At 36.4% G+C, this 20,160-nt stretch overlaps 1 protein-coding gene and 1 pseudogene across 3 annotated transcripts in view; one reads left to right on the top strand and one right to left on the bottom strand.

The window, feature by feature from the left end:
- OLA1 (Obg like ATPase 1) overlaps window positions 1–20,160 on the top strand; it is a 264,781-nt gene that overhangs the window by 8,130 nt on the left and 236,491 nt on the right. The window lies entirely within an intron of this gene.
- Window positions 5,305–6,645, bottom strand: LOC143676809 (vacuole membrane protein 1 pseudogene; annotated as a pseudogene).

Raw genomic sequence — 20,160 nt, 5'->3', positions numbered from 1 at the left:
ATGTTTGGCTATTATGAATGAAGCTGCCTTGAATAGTTTCATAAAAGTCTTTTGAGGATATGTATTTTTATTTCTCTTGAATAAATATTTAAGAGAGGAGTTGCTGGGACATAGGGTAGGTGTTTTATATATATAATTTTTTTTAAATTAGAGAAGTTTTAAGTTTACAGAAAGCTCATGCATGAAATGTAGAGTTCCCATATAGCACCCTGTCATTAATACCTTGCATTAGTGTGGCACATTTATTACAATTTATGAAAGAACATTTTTATAATTATACTATTAATTGTAGTCCATTGCATAACTATAGGGTTCACTCTGTTGTACAGACTTTTTTAAAATAAAAATGTCTAGTAACATATACAACTTAGATTTCCCCTTTTAACCACATTCAAGTATATAATTCAATGCTATTAATTACATTCACAGGGTTTTGCTACTGTCACCATCATCCATTACCAGAACTTTATGATAAACCCAAATAGTAATGCTGTATAATTTAAGCATTAGTTCCCAATTCTCTACTCTGTAGTGTTCCCTGGTAACTATAATTTAGATTCTGACTCTCTAAGTTTGCTTAATCTAACTATTTCCTATTAATGAGATTATACGTATTTGTCCATGTTGAGGAAGCTTCCTTCTATTCTAATTTTCTAAGTGTTTTTATTAAGAAGGGTGCTGTAATTTGTCAAAAGCCTTTTTTCCATCATTTGAAATAATCATGTGTTGCTTTTTTTTTTCTTTCATTCTGGCAATGGGGTATATTACATTAATTGATTTTCTTAATTTGAATAACCTTTTTGTGTATTGGGGATGAATCGCACTTTATTTGTATAATTCATTCAATGTGTTGTTGGCTTTGATTTGCTAGTGTTTTGTTGAAAATTTTTCCATCTAGGTTCTATGTTAATAAAGAGATATTAGTATGCAATTTTTTTTTGTTATTGATTTCTGGCTTCATTCAATTGTGGTCAGAGAAGATGCATTGTACGATTTCAGTATTTACTTGTTTTGTCACCTAAGGTATGGTCTGTCTTGGAGAATGATCCATGTGTACTTGAGAAGAATGTGCATTCTTTTATTGCGCCAGATGTTCTAGATGTCTGTCAGGTCTAGTGGTTTAGAATATTTAGAATATTTAGAATACATTCAAGTCTTGTATTACCTTATTTATCTACTGTGTAGATGTTCTGTCCCTTACTAAAAGTTGTGTTTTGAAGTCTCCTACTATTAATATAGAATCAATTTTTCTTTTCAGATCTGTCATAATTTGTTTCATGTATTTTAGGGTTCTGCTGTTAAGTGCATGCATATTTTTAATTGTTATTTTTTTGTTGTTAAATTGATCCCTTTGTCAGCATTATAATGACTGTCTTTGTATTGCGTAATTATTTTTTTTAAGCTATGACATTTAATAAAAGTTACAATCAGTGTAATTTATGAGCACTGCTTATGGTTATTTGCCTAATAACCATATAGCACATTTATTTATATATATCATTAAATATGTGTAAGAAATTTGTTGACGGTGTATCTGAGCACAGCTGTGTTCCTCAGGTTTCCTAATTCATCTCTTATAACTATTTTTTGACTTAAAGTCTATTTTGTCTGATATTAGTATAGCTACATCAGCTCTCTTTTGGCTACTATTTGCATGGTATATTTTTTCTATCCTTTTGCTTTCAGCCTACTCATGTCTTTGAATTTCAGGTGAGTCTCTTGTAGATAGCATGTAGTTGGGTCTTGCTTTTTTTTTATCCATTCTGCCAATCTCTGCCTTTGGACTGGAGAGTTTAATCCATTTACATTTAAAGTTGCTACTGATATTGCAGGGCTTTCTTCTGCCATTTTGCTATTTAGTCTTTGTAAGTCTTAAGCCTTTTTTGTCCCTCAATTTTTCTGTTAATGCCGACTTTCATGTTTATTTGATTTTATCGTTCCATTGATGCCCTTCTCTTTTCGTTCTGAATGTATTATTTATATATTTTTCTTCTGGTTACCATGGAGTAAACATTTAATGTCCTAAATCTGTAACAAATCATATTTGATTTAATACCAACTTGATTTCAATAGCATGCACATATACTATACCTATATCCTGCTGCCCCACCATTTTTTTTTGTATTTGTTACAGATTATATCTTTTTTACATGGTATATCTACCTGGAAATGTCTTATCTCTTTCTCTTTTTGAAAGATAGTTGTGCCAGATATAAAATTCTTGGCTTGCATTGTTTTCTATCAGCAGCTACTATTTTTCAGCCCACTGCCTTCTTGCCACTGTGGTTTCTGTTTAGAAGTAACAGTTTAATCTAATTGGGACTCCCTTGTACATAACATGTTGCTTTTCTCTTGCAGCTTTTAGATTTCTCTCTCTGTACTTTGTATTCTACAGTTTAATCAATGTTAGATGACATCTTTTTCTTCAAGTTTATCCTGTTTGGTGTCCCTGGGTGTATTAGTTAAGGTTCTCTAGAGAAACAGTATCAACAAGAAATACCCATAAATATAAAACTTACAAAAGTGCCTCACATAACCGTTGGAATGCAGAGTCCAAAATCCATAGGGCAGGCTGTGAACCTGAAGACTCTGATGGAGGGTCTGGACGAATTCCACGGGATAGGCTCGCCAACCGAATTGGGAAGAGAGACTGTTTCTTCTAAATCCTCTTTAAAAGCCATCTATTGATTAGATTAAACACCGCTCATTGCAGAAGACACTCCCCTTGGCTGATTACAGTGGAATCAGCTGTGGGTATAGCTGACATGAGCATGATTTAATTCTATGAAATGTCCTCATAGCAACAGAGAGACCAGCACTTGCCCAACCAGACAAGCAGGTACCACCACCTGGCCAAGTTGACACATGAACCTGACCATGACATGGGGCTTCTTGGAAATGCATAGTCACATCTTTTGCTAAATTTGGGACGTTATCTGTCATTTCTTTGAATATTCCTTCTGCCCCTTTCTTCTTTTGAACTTTCATAATGTGTATATTGGTACTTCTGATGTGTCCCAGAGGACTCTTAGGTTATTTTCACTTTTTATAATTCTTTTTTCTTTCTGTTTTTCAGACTGACTCATATCAAATGTTTTGTCTTTGAGTTTGCTGATTCTTTCTTCTGCCAGCTCCTATTTGCTATCCAAACTCTACTGGAGATTTTTCATTTCATTTATTGTGGTCTTCAGCTCTAGTAGTTCTGTTTGGATCTTTTAAAAAATTTCTGCCCTTTTTTAAGATGCTCATATAGTTCATTCATTGTTTTCCTACTATTCTTTAGTTCTTTCTCTGTATTTTTCTTCATTTCCTTGAACATATTGAAGGTCATTTTAAGTCCTTCTACAGTATGCCCATAGTCCATCTTCTTTGTTAGTGTTTTCTGGATTTTATCCTCATCCTCTGGATGGGCTTTTGTTTCCTGTTTCTTTGTTTTCTTGAACTCTTTTGTTGCACATGGTACGTTTTAAAATATTAAAATGTATTCCCTGAGATGCTGTTTCTTGAGTTTGTATCCAGCTGGTGATATGACAGGTTTTCTTGAGTGTCAGCCCTCCTATCAGAAAAGTCCGCCTAAGGTGAATGCAAAGTACATGGCCCTCGATGTCTGTTCTGAGCTTGTGTCTTGTCCTGGACTTGTGCTTGCTAATGACTTAAGAGTTCTTCTCATAAGTTTGAATGCCGCTCTACTTCCCAGGATGCAATTCTTCTACCTCTCCTGGGTATTCCACTGCCTGACTTAAACCACGTAAGCCTTTGCTTCCAGCTGTCCATCCATCTCAAGGGTTTCTTATACTACTTTCTAAGTCTCAAGCTGCTTTTGCCTGGAGGGCAAATTCTGGGATGGGTAGATACAGTTTCCCAAATCAGCCCTTCCCAGCCAGAACAAAGCTTGGCACCAATAAAGGGAGTACCATCTGCATCCAGATTGCCCTGGAGAGGGGATGAGGGAGGGTCCAAGAAGGTTGCCAGGAGCTTTTTTCCATGGCTTCTACGTTTTCTTGACCTGCTCAGCATATACAGTCCTTCGACTGACCTCTGCAGCTCTGAAGAATTACAGGATTTTTTTTGTAAAGTTTTTTTCTTAACTTCATTTTAAATATACAGAATAAAAAATGACATCAGCTTATTTGTGAGACATCAACCAGATTTTCCTTATTCTGTCTCAAAATTTAAGGATCAGTTTCCCTAGAGGGTGTACAGTGCATCATAAAATGACCTTTTTTGAGGGTAGGAAGGATTGAGCAGGATGGCATATTAAATTTTACTGTGATGGACATGCAAGACTGTTATCCAATCTAGTATAATTTATATACATTTGGATGACTTAGAAAAAGAAAGCCATCATTTGGGACAAGCCTAAAATGCTTGACATACTTAAACTTTTTTTTTCTTTTTTTTTTTTGGTGGGAGAAATTTTCTCTTTTGCCATGTAGGCCCTTTGAAGGTGGCAAACAGAAGGCCAATTTCTGTTACATTTGCCACTGAACATCACAGTCAACCCTAGTAAAATATAACTCCGATTGAGTTGAGGGGGGATACCTTACCTTGACATACAAAGGAAAAGTATGTCAGTGCAAAATGTGGACTAAATTGCTTTCGGGAAGAAAATTTTTAGAACTGTTAACAGGTTGGAAAAGGGAATTTTCCCCCCTGGTTTGGAGTTCTCCCAATTTAAGGCAGAATCCATTCATTCAAAGATAGTGTTTTAATATTTAGAATCTAAAAATATCTGATATCTATATCTGTAGATTGTTTCCTTCTTTTAATTTTAAATTGGTGTATGAAACATGTTGTACAAACAGGTTTTACAATGATTATTTAGATGTTTTATTTAAATATGCCTATAGAAGCTAAGATATCCATTTTAGGTGGTTAAGATTTTCATATATTAATTGTAAAAGAAATTGTATCTTTATATTTTCCTGAAATCAGCATTATGTTTCGTAACAGAGGTCATTACTATAGCAATGCTGGTATTTGTAATAACTTTCTACTTAATATTGTGAGGACATTCACAGTTTTGACAGTTGATTAAATGGTATTTAAGTTAATGTTTAATATTTAGAATTTAAGAAACTCTACTCCCTGAATTTGTAGATATTTTCCTTGTTGCCTTAATTTTAAGTTGATTTATGAAACTTACTGTGCAAACACAGGTTTTACAATGATTGTTTGGATACTTTCTTTAAATATGCCTAGGGTTAAGTTAACTAAGATATCCATTTTTGGTGGTTCTAAGTGTATTTATTGTTTGTTTTCTTAAATAAAAATATTTAACAACCACCACAAAACCTTCTTTGCTTATTTAGTTTTTTCCTTTGAGTTCAACTGCTTCTGAATTCATCTGGTGTAATTTTGTTTCATGGAATTAATGATGGACAAGATGAAGTAACACACCATGACAAGGTCCAACTTCTCAAATCCAGGATAACCAGTTTTCTCCCTTATGGAAAAAGTGCCCATTTTGCTTTGTGATGAAGCTTTTACCACTGAGCTTCAGGTATTCATGGAATGGCTTCTGCAGAGAATGACCTATGCTTGGGACAGCACCAATGAAGGCCACCATCTGCTCCACTATATGTTTTGCTGAATGATGTTATAACGAAAATTTTCTGGATATACATTTTAATTATTGCTTTTCTGATTATATAGTTGCACCAAAGAAGGTCCAAAAAGGTACAGGATAGTATCCACATATTATTCCAGCCAGATCAAAATAAAGGATTTGGAATTGAAACACAAGCCAAAATTCTAAAAAATCAACCTCTTCTGTATTAGGTTTTGAACTGCCAGTTTAGTTTGGGAGGCAAAGTCTTGTGTAGCCTCTGCATGTTCCAGCGTCTCTTTGAATTCCTGATTCTCTTCATCATCTGGTTCAGCAGCTGAGAGGCAAGCATATAGAAACAGCTATCTGATTGCTGACCTATAGCCCACATGCAGGCCTCAATCATAACTTTTGAGATGATGCTCCACAAAGAAATGGTTCCTTCAATGCCCACATCATTTGGACAAATAATGTGATCAGGATAGTGGGTTTGGGGAAATTCACTGAATTGCATTCATAAGCAGCTATGTAACTGAAGCTGTATGTGGACCCAGATAAAGTTGAAAGGTGTGTAGCCCTGTTACAAGTCAAACAAAAGACAAAATTCCTAAACCTATCCAGTAGGCATATAAAAAAATTGTTTCTCTGTATGTTGCACATACTGTTGATATGCTCCTTTGACATAATATGTAGTTATAAGCATGGTAAGCAGAGTAAAAAAGATACTATAATTCTCTGATGATGGCATAATTTTGAGGTCCGTTCCTTCAAAGTTACTAGGGTTTCCAGAGAAAAATACTGCAAGGGCATGAGTGGCTATCTCCACAGGACAATATTCTGCCTTTTTTCCCAATCCCTCCTCCTCTTCTCATTCAGTGAAGAGGGGTCTGTGAAGTTTCCATTGTGTTACTCGTTGTTCATTGCTGCACATCCGTGGTCACAATTTTTTCCATTTTTTCTGCCATGTCATAGAGCAGTAATTCTTGAGGAGCTACCCGCTCCAAACCTGGCTACTTCGGATCTCCTGGCAGCGGCTCCTGATTGACTTACATCTGCTGGGCTTCGGCCAGCAGGAACTTGCACCTGTCGGCCTCCATCCGTCAGAAGTATGTAATTGAAAACTCTGATCAGTGATCTCACACTGAATCTTAGGGAAGTGGATTTTTATGTCCCTTTGAAGTATCAGTAAGCTACACCAGGCTCCATATCCCACTGCTGCTTACAGCAAGAGTAGGGGTGGAGTGACGGTAACCAATGTATGGAGAAAACGGTTAACTGTTGTTTTAGTTTATTAATGCTGGTGGGATGCAGTATACCAGAAATGGAATGGCTTTTTAAAAGGGAATATATTAAGTTATAAGTTTACATTTCTAAAGCCATAAAAATGTCCAAACCAAGGCATCCAGAAAACAATACCTTAACTCAAGAAAGGCTGATGTCTGTCACAGGAAGGCATGTGACTGAAATGTGCTGGTCCTTATCCTGGTTCCATTGCTTCTAGCTTCTGATGCCAGTAGTTTCTCCTGTGAGCACCTGTGAGCCTTCACTTAGCTCCTCTGGGACACAACTCTGGGTTCTGTCTTGCTTAACATCTTATGAGAAGACATATCTGCTGGGCTCTGCATCTCCAGACATGCATATCTAGATATCTGCTCTCCCTGTAGGTACTCCAAGCATCTTCAAATGTCTGTCTCTGTCAACTTTGAAGCAACTGTGTTTTCTCCAAAATGTCTTACCTTTAAAAAACTCCAGTCAACTAATCAAGGCTCAACTTGAATGGGCGGAGTCCATCTCCATCTAATCAAAAGGCCACACCCACAATTGAGTGGCTCAGTCTGCATGGAAACAATCTAACTAAAGGTTTCCACCTTACAATATTGAATCAGGATTAAAGGACATGGTTTTTCTGGGATATACAACACTTTGGAACTAGCACAACTGGAATTTAACTATAATTTACTACCCTCTTCTTCCTCCTCCTCTCTCAATGCTATATAGTGTTCTCTGGACTTTGGAGTTTTGGAATAGTTAATCAGACAGTTCATGTCTGTTTAGTAGTTGTTCTAGTGAAAGGCCTCATTCTTGAAGCTTCCTACTCTACTGTCTTCCCATAATTCTTCCACTGTTTCTTTAGTTGCTCTTTTTTTTCAGTTGTGGAAACATATGCATAATATAAACCTTCCCATCCCAGTTGTTCCTGAGCATGTCATTCAGTGGATTTAATCACATGTATGATATTGCGATATCCTCACTGCCATCCATTGCTTGAACCTTCTCCTGACTTCAAACAGAAACTGTGCCTATTGTTCATTAGCTCCCCATTGCTCCTGACCCCTGCCCCTGGCAACCTGCACTCTCTGTTTCTGTGAGCTTGCATATTCTCTCATATTTTCTTAATGGTTACCATGGGACTTAAATTTAACATCCTAAGTCTAAAACAGTCTCATTTGGTTTGATATCAACTCAACTTCAATAGCGTGTACAGACTTTGTTCCCTCACCCTTCTGTCCTCCACTTCTCTGTGGTTCTTGTCACAAATTACATATTTATACATTATGAGTCTAAAACCACTGATTTATCCTTACATTTTATGCATTTGCCTTTTAGACCCTGTAGGAAATAAAATGTGGAGTTTGAAAACAAAAATACAGTACTAATGGTTATCTCACTAAACTGTTGCTAGTATCTCTTTGTCAAGAATTCGGTTATGAGAATTTAGTTGCAAGGGTGTTCTGTTAAATATTCTATTGCTGTTCAAAAAGGGGAAAATGGATATTGGGGGACAGCTATTATGCTCTCCTTCAAACACTCAGGATGCCCAGGGGAGTAATTGTCTTGCTAGCTGAAGCAGCTGGAAATGTGCTTTAGTTTTCCGCACAACTTGCCTTATCCCAGTTTACCAGACACCAATCACAGAATCTTTAAATGCTATTTACTATTGCTGAAGGAAAGGTTGTAGAAAATGCTGAACTACAAGATAATTATGATCACTCTGTATAGCAACCCCCTCCAGAAGTTCATGGTTTAAGACAATAATTTATTATTTCTAATGACTCTGTAGGTTAGCTGGATGGGTCTTCTGCTGGTTCCACCTGGCTCATGTGGCTGCATTCAGGTGGTGGCTATGAGGACTGGAAGGTTCAAGATAAGTCTGGGACTTTTCGGGGATGGCTGAAAGTCTGGGGCACATCTTTTTTCCTTTATATAGTCTCTTTTTCTCTCCCTTTGGTCTCCAGCCCAAGCTTCTTTGCACCATGGTGGCTGGTTCTCGAGAAAGTAGTAGTGTAGAAGTAACAAAATTTCACCTCTTCCTTATTCTTTTTGTCAGAGCAAATTGTACCCGCCCAGAGACAAGGAGGGAGGGAAAATAAATTGTACCTTTAGATAGGAGGTGGTGAAGAATATAGGGCCATCTTTAATCCATTAGAGTCAATGTTGCCTTCAGTCCATTCTGTAAGTTTTGATATGTTGTGACTTTGTTTTCATTTGTCTCTAAGTATTTCCTAATTTCCCTTTTTTAACCTATTGGTTATTGAGTGTGCTGCTTAATTTCCACATATTTGTAAATTTTCCAGTTTTCCTTCTGTTATTGATTTCTAGCTTCATTCTATTGTGGTCAGAGAGGTTACTTTTTATCATTTCAATATCTTAAAGTTGTTGATACTTGTGCCCTAACATATGGGATAGCCTAGAGAATGATCTGTGTGCACTTGAAAAGAATGTGTATTTTGCCATTGTTGGGGGAAGTGGTCTATATATGTTGGTTAGATCTAGTGGGTTTATACTATTGTTTAGATCCTTTATTCCTTGTTGATCTTCTGTTTAGATTTTTTTTTAAAAATTAATTGATTTATTAATTAAAAAAATTAAGAACAAACATTAACATATCATTCCGTTCTACATTTATAATCAGTAATTCTCAATATCATCACATAGTTGCATATTCATCATTTCTTAGAACATTTGCATCAATCAGAAAAAGAAATAAAAAGACAACAGAAAAAGAAATAAAATGATAACAGAGAAAAAAAAAAGATGATACATAACATACCCCTTACCCCTCGCTTTCATTTATCACTAGCATTTCAAACTAAATTTATTTTAACATTTGTTCCCCCTATTTTTTATTTTTATTCCATATGTTCTACTCGTCTGTTGACATGGTAGATAAAAGGAGCATCAGATGCAAGGTTTTCATAATTACACAGTCACACTGTGAAAGCTATATCATTATTCAGCCATCATCAAGAAACATGGCTACTGGAACACAGCTCTACGTTTTCAGGCAGTTCCCTCCAGCCTCTCCACTACATCTTGAATAACAAGGTGATATCTACTTAATGCGTAAGAATAACCTCCAGGATAACCTCTGGACTCTGTTTGGAATCTCTCAGCCATTGACACTTTGTCTCATTTCACTCTTCCCCCTTTTGGTGGAGAAGGTTTTCTCAGTCCCTTGATGCTGAGTCTCAGCTCATTCTAGGGTTTTTCTCAATCCCTTGATGCTGAGTCTCAGCTCATTCCAGGATTTCTGTCCCATATTTCCAGGAAGGTCCACACCCCTGGGAGTCATGTCCCATGTAGACGGGGAGGGTGGTGAGTCTGCTTGTTGTGTTGGCTGAAGAGAGAGGCCACATCTGAGCAACAAAAGAGGCTCTCTTGGGGGTGACTCTTAGGCCTAAATTTTAAGTAGACTTGACTTAACCTTTGTGGGGTTAAATTTCATATGCACAAACCCCAAGACTGGGGGCTCAGCCTATAGCTTTGGTTGTCCACACTGCTTGGGAGAATATCAAGAATTCAACTTGGGGAAGTTGAATTTCTCCCCATTCTCACCATTCCCCGAAGAGGGCTTTGCAAATACTTTTCCACTCACTGATTGAATCACTCGGGGATTTATCGGGGCATCACTCTGGACAAACCAGCAAAATCTCATGTCCTACCTGAGATTCCAAGTACTTATGGTGTTCAATCAAACTATCTACATAAGTTATATTAGGAAATGTACTAGTCAAAATATAAATTTTGTACCACATAAACATTTTTTGCTTTAGTCTCCCACATAAGTTGACATTTTAAAATATTAATTACCATCTATTTTCAGCACCCTGCAATAATGACATTCCTTTGTTCTTCCTCATGCAAAAGCATTTTTAAAATTTGTACATTTAGTCACTATTATTATACACTCTAGGCATTCCTAGATTATACCATCTCAGTCTTTAACATCTATCTTTCTTTCTGATTTCATTTATGCCCCCAGCCCTCCTCCATCATTCTCACATGCAGCTTCATTCAGTGTTTTAACATAATTATATTAGTTAGGTAGTACTGTGCTGTCCATTTATGAGTTTTTGTATTCAGTCCTATTGCACAGTCTGTATCCCTTCAACTTCAGTTACCCAATATCTTACCCTATTTCTATCTCCTGATGGTCTCTGTTACCAACAAAATTCTCCAAGTTTATTCACTAATGTCAGTTCATATCAGTGAGACCATACAATATTTGTCCTTTTGTTTTTGGCTAGTCTCACTCAGCATATTGTTCTCAAGGTCCATCCATGTTGTTACATACTTCATAAGTTTATTCTGTCTTACAGCTGCATAATATTTCATCGTATGTATATACCACAGTTTGTTGTTGACGGACATTTTGGATGTTTCCATCTCTTTGCAATTGTAAATAATGCTGCTATAAACATTGGTGTGCAAATGTCCGTTTGTGTCTTTGCCCTTATGTCCTTTGAGTAGATACCTAGCAATAGTATTGCCGGGTCATATGGCAATTCTATATTCAGCTTTTTGAGGAACCGCCAAACTGCCTTCCACAGTGGTTGCACCATTCCTGTTTAGATTTTCTACCCAGTACTGAAAGTGGTGTATTGAAACCTCCAGTTATTAGTTTAGAACTGTCTATTTCTTCCTTCAGTCAGTGTTTGCTGTATATCTTTTGGCATTCTTCTGTAAGGTGTATATCTGTTTATAACTGTTAATTTTTCTGGTTGAATTCATCCTTCTATTAACATATAATGTTGTCCTTTGTCTCTTGTAACCATTTTTGACTTAAAATCTATTTTGTCTGATGTTAATATAGCCACCCCCACTCTCTTTTGATTGCTATTTGCATGAAATATGTTTTTTCCATGCCTTGAGTTTCAACGTATTTGTATATGTGGATCTAAGATAGGTCTCTTGTAAACTGCATATGGTTGGGTAATATTTCTTTACCTGTTCTGCCAATTTCTGCCTTTTGATTGGATGTTTAATCCATTTACATTTAGGAAAGTTTCTGAAAGAAAGATTTGCTAATTTTATTTTGTAAGTCTTATGCTTTTTTTGTGTCTCCTTTTCTTCATTATAGCTTTCCTTTTTATTTAGATGATCTTTTATAATGATCCATTTTGAATCACTTATCCTTTCTTTTTGTGTAGATTTTTAAAATATTTTCTTTATGGGGATTATCATGGGGATTACACTTAGCATACTAAATCTATTATAATTCAGTTTGTGTTGATTTCATACTCAGTACTTATATCCCCCCGTCCCTCCCTTTTATATTATTCACTTCAGAAATGATATCTGTGTGTATTATATGCCCATTAACAAAGATTGATCCTTGCTTTTTATGCATTTGAATTTTCAGCCATATCAAAAGTAAAAGACAGCATTACAAATGAAAAAAAGAAGTAATACCAGCATATGCCTTTACCCATATTGTTACTTATACTAGAGATCTTTCTTCATCCAGTATCAAAAGATACTATCTTTTGTCCTTTCCTTTCAACATGGAGGACCCCCTTTAGCATTTTCTGTAAGGTGGGTAATATATAAGTGATAATGAATTCACTCAGTGTTTGCCTGATATGTCTTAATTTCTTCTTCATTTTTGAAGGACAACTTTGCCAGGTATATAATTCTTGGGTAACAATTTTTTTCTTTTAGCACTTAAAATATGTCTGTGAGAGAGAGAGAGAGAGAGAGTGTGTGTATGTATATAGAATCCTCATTTTATATAAAGCCCTATGGTTTAACTTCAGTTATAAAACTTTCCATTTCTTGGCATTTATAAGAGCTTTCTTTAATAGATTTGAATAGATCAAAATGTCTTTAACTTTCTACTGAAGGCTATAGTAATCTTAGAAATTTTTCTTTTTTCTTCTTCCTTCGTTTTTTATGTCTACAAAGCTAATAGAAGGTACAGATAACTTGGGCTTTTTGAGATTTTGTATAAGATGAAACAATCTATGAAAATGGAGATTAGTCTTCCAAATTTAGTGTGACAGTTTCAAGAACTTTTATGGACTCAGCTAGGATGGGGCTTTCTTTTGCTGTATTTTACCATATGATATATTTTAAGAAAAAAATTTCACTTTCTTTATTATAAAGTATACTTATTTTTGTCCACATAGACAGTAAAAAATTCTGTGCTTATTAATAGTCATAAATTTGGATAAAAAACTCCCTGAACTCTTTATGGCCTTTTTGGTATTGCAGTTAATATTACCTTGGTGTTCTAGTTTGCTAGCTGCCAGAATGCAATATACCAGAAACAGAATGACTTTTAAAAAGGGGAATTTAATAAGTTGCTAGTTTACAGTTCTAAGGCTGAGAAAATGTCCCAATTACAACAAGTCTATAGAAATGTCAAATCAAAGGCATCCAGGGAAAGAGACCTTGGTTCAAGAAGGCCGATGAACTTCAGGGTTTCTCTCTCAAGTGGAAGGCACATGGCAAACACAGTCAGGGTTTCTCTCTTATCTGGAAAGGCACATGGAGAACACGCCGTCATCTGCTAGCTTCTCCTGGCTTCCTGTTTCATGATGCTCCCCGGGAGGCATTTCCTTCTTCATCTTCAAAGGTCGCTGATTGGCGGACTCTGCTTCTCGTGGCTATGTCGTTCTGCTCTGCTCTCTGAATCTCTTTTATTCTCCAAAATGTTTCCTCTTTTATAAGACTTCAGAAACTAATCAAGGCCCACCCAAATGGGTGGAGACATGTCGTCACCTAATCCAGTTCAACAACCACTCCTAACTAAATCACATCATCCAGGGAGATGATCTGATTACAGTTTCAATCATACAGTATTGCATAGGGATTATTCTGCCTTTATGAAATGGAATTTAGATTAAAACATGGCTTTTCTAGGCGATATACATCCTTTCAAACCAGCACACTTGGTAATAGCAGTGAACGGTTTCACAGATAAGCTGTACAGAAGTTCAATAGCACATTTATTTTGTTCTCCATAATGGTAGATGCAAATGTTCCATAAAATGTTAGAATTAATGAATGTATTTATGTTTTACATCAATCAAGATGATCATGTGGTTTTTCTGCTTTGATTTGTTGATATGCTGTATTACATTAATTGATTTTCTTATGTTGAACCATCCTTGCATACCTGGGATGAATCCTACTTGGTCATAGTGTATAATTTTTTTAATGTGCTGCTGGATTCGATTTGCTAGAATTTTGTTGGGAATTTTTGCATCTATATTTATTAGAGAGATTGGTCTGTAGTTTTCTTGTAATATCTTTATCTGGCTTTAGTATGAGGGTGATGTTGGCTTCGTTGAATGAGTTAGGTAGTTTTCCCTCCTCTTCAATTTTTTTGAAGAGTTTGAGCAGGATTGGTACTAATTCTTTCTTGAATGTTTGGTAGAATTCACATGTGAAGCCATCTGGTCCTGGACTTTTCTTTTTGTGGAGCTTCTTAATGACCGATTCAATTTCTTTACTTTTGATTGGTTTGTTGAGGTCATCTATTTCTTCTTGAGTCAGTGTTGGTTGTTCATGCCTTTCTAGGAAGTTGTCCATTTCATCTACATTGTCTAGTTTCTAAGCATAAAGTTGTTCATAGTATCCTGTCATTACTTCCTTTATTTCTGTGGGGTCAGTGGTTATGTCTCCTCTTCCAGTTCTGATTTTATTTATTTGCATTCTCTCTCTTCTTCTTTTTGTCAACCTTGTTAAGGGCCCATCAATCTTATTCATTTTCTCATAGAACCAAGTTCTGGTTTTGTTGATTTTCTCGATTGTTTTCATGTTCCCAATTTCATTTATTTCTGCTCTAATCTCCATTATTTCTTTCCTTTTGCTTGCTTCTCTAGTTCTTCTAAGTGGACAGTTAATTCCTCAATATTTGCTCCTCTTTTTTGATATAGGCATTTAGGGCAATAAATTTCCCACTTAGCTACGTCCCATAAATTTTGATATGTTGTGTTTTCATTTTTATTTGCCTTGAGATAGTTACTGATTTCTCTTGTAATTTCTTCCTTGACCCACTTGTTGTTTAAGAGTGTGTTGTTGAGCCTCCATTTCTTTGTGAATTTTCTGGCACTCTGCCTATTATTGATTTCCAGCTGCATTCCTTTATGATCTGAGAAAGTGTTTTGTGTGATTTAAATATTTTTAAATTTATTGAGAATGATCCATGAGCACTTGAGACAAAGGTGTATCCTGCTGTTGTGGGGTGTAGTGTTCTATAAATATCTGTTAAGTCTAGCTCATTTATTGTATCATTCGAATTCTGTTTCTTCATTGATCCTCTGTCTAGATGTTCTGTCCATTGATGAGAGTGGGGAATTGAAGTCTCCAACTATTATGTTAGATGTGTCTCTTTCTCTTTTCAGTGTTTGCCTCATGTATTTTGGAGCATTCTGGCTTGGTGCAGAAATATTTACGATTGTTATGTCTTTTTGTTGAATTGTTCCTTTTATTAATACATAGTGTCTTTCTTTGTCTCTTTTAACTGTTTTACATTTGAAGTCTAATTTGTTACATATTAGTATAGCTACACCTGCTATTTTCTGATTGTTATTTGCAGTAAAATGTTTTCCCAACCTTTCACTTTCAACCCATGTTTATCCTTGGGTCTAAGATGTGTTTCCTGTAGACAGCATATGGGTCCTGTTTTTTAATCCATTCTGCCAGTCTGTGTCTTTTGATTGGGGAGTTTAATCCATTAACATTTAGTGTTATTACTGTACGGGCAGTACTTTCTTCTACCATTTTGCCTTTTGGATTTTATATGTCATATCTAATTTTTCTTCTTTTTACCTTTACTCATAGTCTTCATTTCTACATTCTTCGCCACACCTCTCTCTCCTGTCTTTTCTTATCTGTCTGTGGTGCTCCCTTTACTACTTCTTGCAGAGCCAGTCTCTTGGTCACAAATTCTCTCATTGAATTTTTGTCTGCAAATGTTTTAATTACCCCCTCATTTTTGAAGGACAGTTTTGCTGGATATAAGATTCTTGGTTGGCAGTTTTTCTCTTTTAGTATTTAAATATATCATACCACTGTCTTCTCACTTCCATGGTTTCTGCTGAGAAATCTATGCATAGTCTTATTGGGTTTCCCTTATATGTGATGGATTGCTTTTCTCTTGCTGCTTTCAAGATTCTCTCTTTCTCTTTGACATCTGACATTCTGATTAGTAAGTGTCTTGGAGAACTTCTGTTGGGATCTATTCTATTTGGGGTACGTTGCACTTCTTGAATCTGTAATTTTAAGTCTTTCAGAAGAGTTGGGAAATTTTCAGTGATAATTTCCTCCATTAGTTTTTCTCCTCCTCTTCCCTTCTCTTCTCCTTCTGGGACACCCATAACACGGATATTCGTGTGCTTCATGTTGTCATTCAATTCCCTGAGTCCCTGCTCATATTTTTCCATTCTTTTCCTTATATTTTCTTGTGCTTGCTGGACTTCAGATGTCCCATCCTCCAGTTCACTAATCCTATCTCCTGCCTCTTGAAATTTGACATTGTAGGTTGCCATTGTTTTTTTCATCTCTTCTACTGTGCCTTTCATTCCCATAAGTTCTGTGATTTTGTTTCATACTTTCCATTTCTTCTTTTTGTTCATTCCTTGCCTTCTTTATATCCTCCCTCAGTTCATTGATTTGATTTTTGATGAGGTTTTCCATGTCTGTTTCATCATTCTGAATTAATTGTTTCAACTCCTGTATCTCATTTGAATTGTTGGTTTGGTCCTTTGACTAGGCCATATCTTCAATTTTCCTAGTATGATTTGTTATTTTTTGCTGGGAGGTAAGCATTTAATTTCCTTAATTAATTTACTCTTGTGATTGTTTTCACTTTTTTTCCCCTAGGATTTTCTTTTTGTTGTCTGTCTGTTCTTTGACATTCAGTTCGGCCTTTTCTTGACCTCTAGCTTAGGTTTTGTTTAATAGATCAATATTTTTCTTCTTGTATTTTTGTTTCTTACCCCGCCTGTATGGTGCCTTTCCCCCACCACTTAGGATGGTTATAGACCCCAATCAGATTTTCCCAGACCAAACTGGTCTTCTCTCAGGAGGAAAGAGTCACCTGCATCAGTTTTCCCTGAGGGTGAGATCTAGCAGATTGAAAGGCTTTCCTGTGAAGCCTCTGGGCTCTCTGTTTTTCCTGTCCTGCCCAGTATGTGGCGCTTTCTGACTGCAGGTCCCACCAGCATAAGGTGATGCTCTACTTTTACTTCAGCACTCTCCCTCCCGGGGGCGTGTTGGAGACAGAGGAGAGACTGTAGGCTCGCTTTAATCACTTCACTTTTCCAGACTCTGGCGTCTGAATTCCTTAAGGGAGGGATTCCACCTGGGCTGGGCCTCATCCCTCTTCTGGGGAAGGCACAGCCTCCAGACAAGCTGTCAAACAGGCTCAATTCTGCCTATGCCTGGGGCAGTGGAGCCTGGGAAGCCTTGCAGCTGTATCCAAAGAGTAATCAATCCATAGAAACACAGTCACAAAAGAGAAAAAGAAAAATCCTTTTCAGAGCAGGACCCTGTTCCTCGGGTTTGCCAGTCAAGAGCTTAAGTTGGTACTTGCTCTGTGTATCTCCCGGTCCTAAGTGCCCCCTCCTTTCCTGCATGGCCCAGACCTTTTCAGATCCAAAAAAACCTGTTTTTTTTTTTTCTTTTTTCTTTTTCTGTCAACCCGGTCCCTCTGCGCCAGGGCAAAAAACAGTGACCTCCGCTTTTACTTGCGGTTCAGCTGAGTTGGGGGCCTATTTTTAGTAGTCAGAATTTGTTAATTAATTCCACAATTGGAGTTTGGTTGCGGTCAGCCCCAGCTGCTGGTACAGTCTCTTTCCTTTCCCCTCTGGGAAGCAGCCTGTGGGGTAAGGTCACCGGCTGTGGCGACTTGGGGAACTCACGGTTCTGGGGGCGCTCTCAGCTGGTCCAAACTGGGGTATGCTGTATGTCCGGTCACTGACGTGGCCCCAGGATTTGTTCTGTATTGTTCCTGGCTATTTACTAGCTGCTCTGGAGGACAAACTAAATCCCATACCTCTCTAAGTGGCCATCTTGCCTTCAATCTGTATTTATGTTTTAACTACTGCTGTTGAAATATCATTTCTTAATATTTTCATTACAGGTATACAGTATTTTAGTTAAACTTTAGGTAAATAGGGACTCTTGTACTGTAGGAGCAGCCTATCACTTTTTGTTTATTTGTGCATTTGTGTTTGGTGTATGTAGAAGTAAAAGGTATGGAGAGTGGATCAATTTATATCACCATTTATTTCCAGACGTTTTTAGTTTTCCCTCTTGGAGGAAATATCCTAAGAGGAAAACTGTTGGTGTGGGGCTTGACGTTTCTGAGATTTCCTCCAAACGCTCAGCTTTTTTCTGTTTTCTCTCAGCAGCCTTTTAAGGGGGTAAAGCCTGGATTCTCAGCCTTTTTTCTCTGCTCAAAATTGATAAAAAGTCAAATCACTTTGAATTCTTTTTTCCATTACCAGAGTCCTAGCCTTAACACTATTTGTTGTTGCAGTAGCTCTCTGGTGTCTTTAAACAGATTATTTCTGTATTCTGCATTTTATACAGCTCTTCCGGTACCAGGTGGGAGCTCCCATATGGGGTTAGCCTCTGCATGTTACCCAGAAACAGAAACGCTGCATTCCTCCAGTTGGCCCCCACCCCAACCCATTTGACTTGTTGAAGAAATCTGATTGTTTGCTTTGTAAAATTTTCCAGTCTGGGGTTTTTTAATTGTTCCTGTGGTGTTGTTTAATCTGTTCTTCTGGTCTCCATTTTTCCTTTAAACTAGTAGTAATATTTAAAGGCTTGATCAGATCAGATGTAATGTTTATATAAAGAGTACTTGAGAGATGGTGTATATACTTCTTTCAGGAGATACGGTGGTTTTTTTCTCTTTATGTGGTATTGTCATTGGTAATCATTACCCAGATCCATGAATTTATTAATGGTTTCAAAATTGGTGATATTCTAATTCTTTTATTTATTCCTCATTTGCTGGAATATGTTTGTAAAATAATCTCTTCATCAACTCTGGTTGAAAGTACAGTTTGTATAGTAAAGATATCATAAATACTTCCCTTACCAGTTTTCAAAAGAACTAATCACGTAATATCCTTAAACAATGATCACTGAAGTTTTTGTTTTGTTTTGAGGAAAATTATTAAGAATTCATGAATATAAAATTATTTGATTTCTTTTACTGGTAGCTGTTACTTTTAATAATGCTCATACTCTTCTTTGGCCAGTGGACCTATGCAAGTTGACTACATGGCACTTTCATTAGAACTCTTTAATAATTTCCTTTTTTCTTGGGAAAAGTTATTTGAGACGCCTGTATATTTCTTGTCCCAGACCTGGAACTAGCAATTTCTCCTAGAAATCCTAGATATTTTGAATGGCTATGGTATTTAAAGATCATAGTCTGAATGTGAATCCTTTTTTAAAAAATTATCTTTACCATTACCTGTATAGAATTATATAAACTACATAAATATAAAAAATACGAACTGTATTAAGCTTCAGAGTCTTTTTGGAAGTTGATAGATTATAACTTTATAGACACACAGATAATTTTATATTAAGTACTGGGCCATTCATCTTAATAGGATTGAAATTAAAAGCCAGCTCTATAGAAAGCATTGATTTCCTCTTAAACATTTGTGGAGTTCTAGGATTATTACTAGGCTCTTAAGAATTGTGAGTTTAAATTCTGCAATAGTCAGTGTTACGCTGCGACTTGTTACCTGCGTCTGAATCTATCCTCGTGGCTCAAAACCTGTCTTTACATGTGCATCACCTGAAATATTTTTAAAATACTGGGACTCACACCGTTAGGTCTGGAATGGGGCCTTGTAGTGCATGCCTTTACATCCTCAACTGATTCTCTTATGGGCAGGCATTTGAAAGGTAATGATTTGACACATGTTGCTCTGAGTAACTAGTAATGATTTATGTGGCTACATTTGTGACTTCATTTCCTCTTTAGTCTGAAATGCTAAGTTTGAATATTATATAGGAGAAAGACCTGTAGGCGGGCACAAGTTAATTAGCTTGTTCATCATTCTTTTAAAGGGTTCTCACAGTTTAAAAAAAGGATTGCTTATTTTGTTTAAAACTTCTATCAAATGAGCTAACTGTAGTAAGTATAAATTTCTCCTGGTGATAGAGGCTAAGTAGATCTCAATAGACATTTTTATCTTACAAAATGTTTGGAAAAGAGAGAATTGTCATTCATAATTTCACCATTCTAACATAGCCATTATACTTTTTTAGCGTTCTTTTATTTTCATATTTGGTCCATATACAAACACTTTTATATAATTGTGTTAGTAAGCATTAGTTAGCAAGCACTA

The sequence above is a fragment of the Tamandua tetradactyla genome, chromosome 3 (assembly GCF_023851605.1).
Source record: "Tamandua tetradactyla isolate mTamTet1 chromosome 3, mTamTet1.pri, whole genome shotgun sequence".
In the NCBI taxonomy this organism is placed as follows: Eukaryota; Metazoa; Chordata; class Mammalia; order Pilosa; family Myrmecophagidae; genus Tamandua; species Tamandua tetradactyla.
Note: the sequence above shows the minus strand (reverse complement) of the source record. Positions and strands in the feature narration are given on the sequence as shown.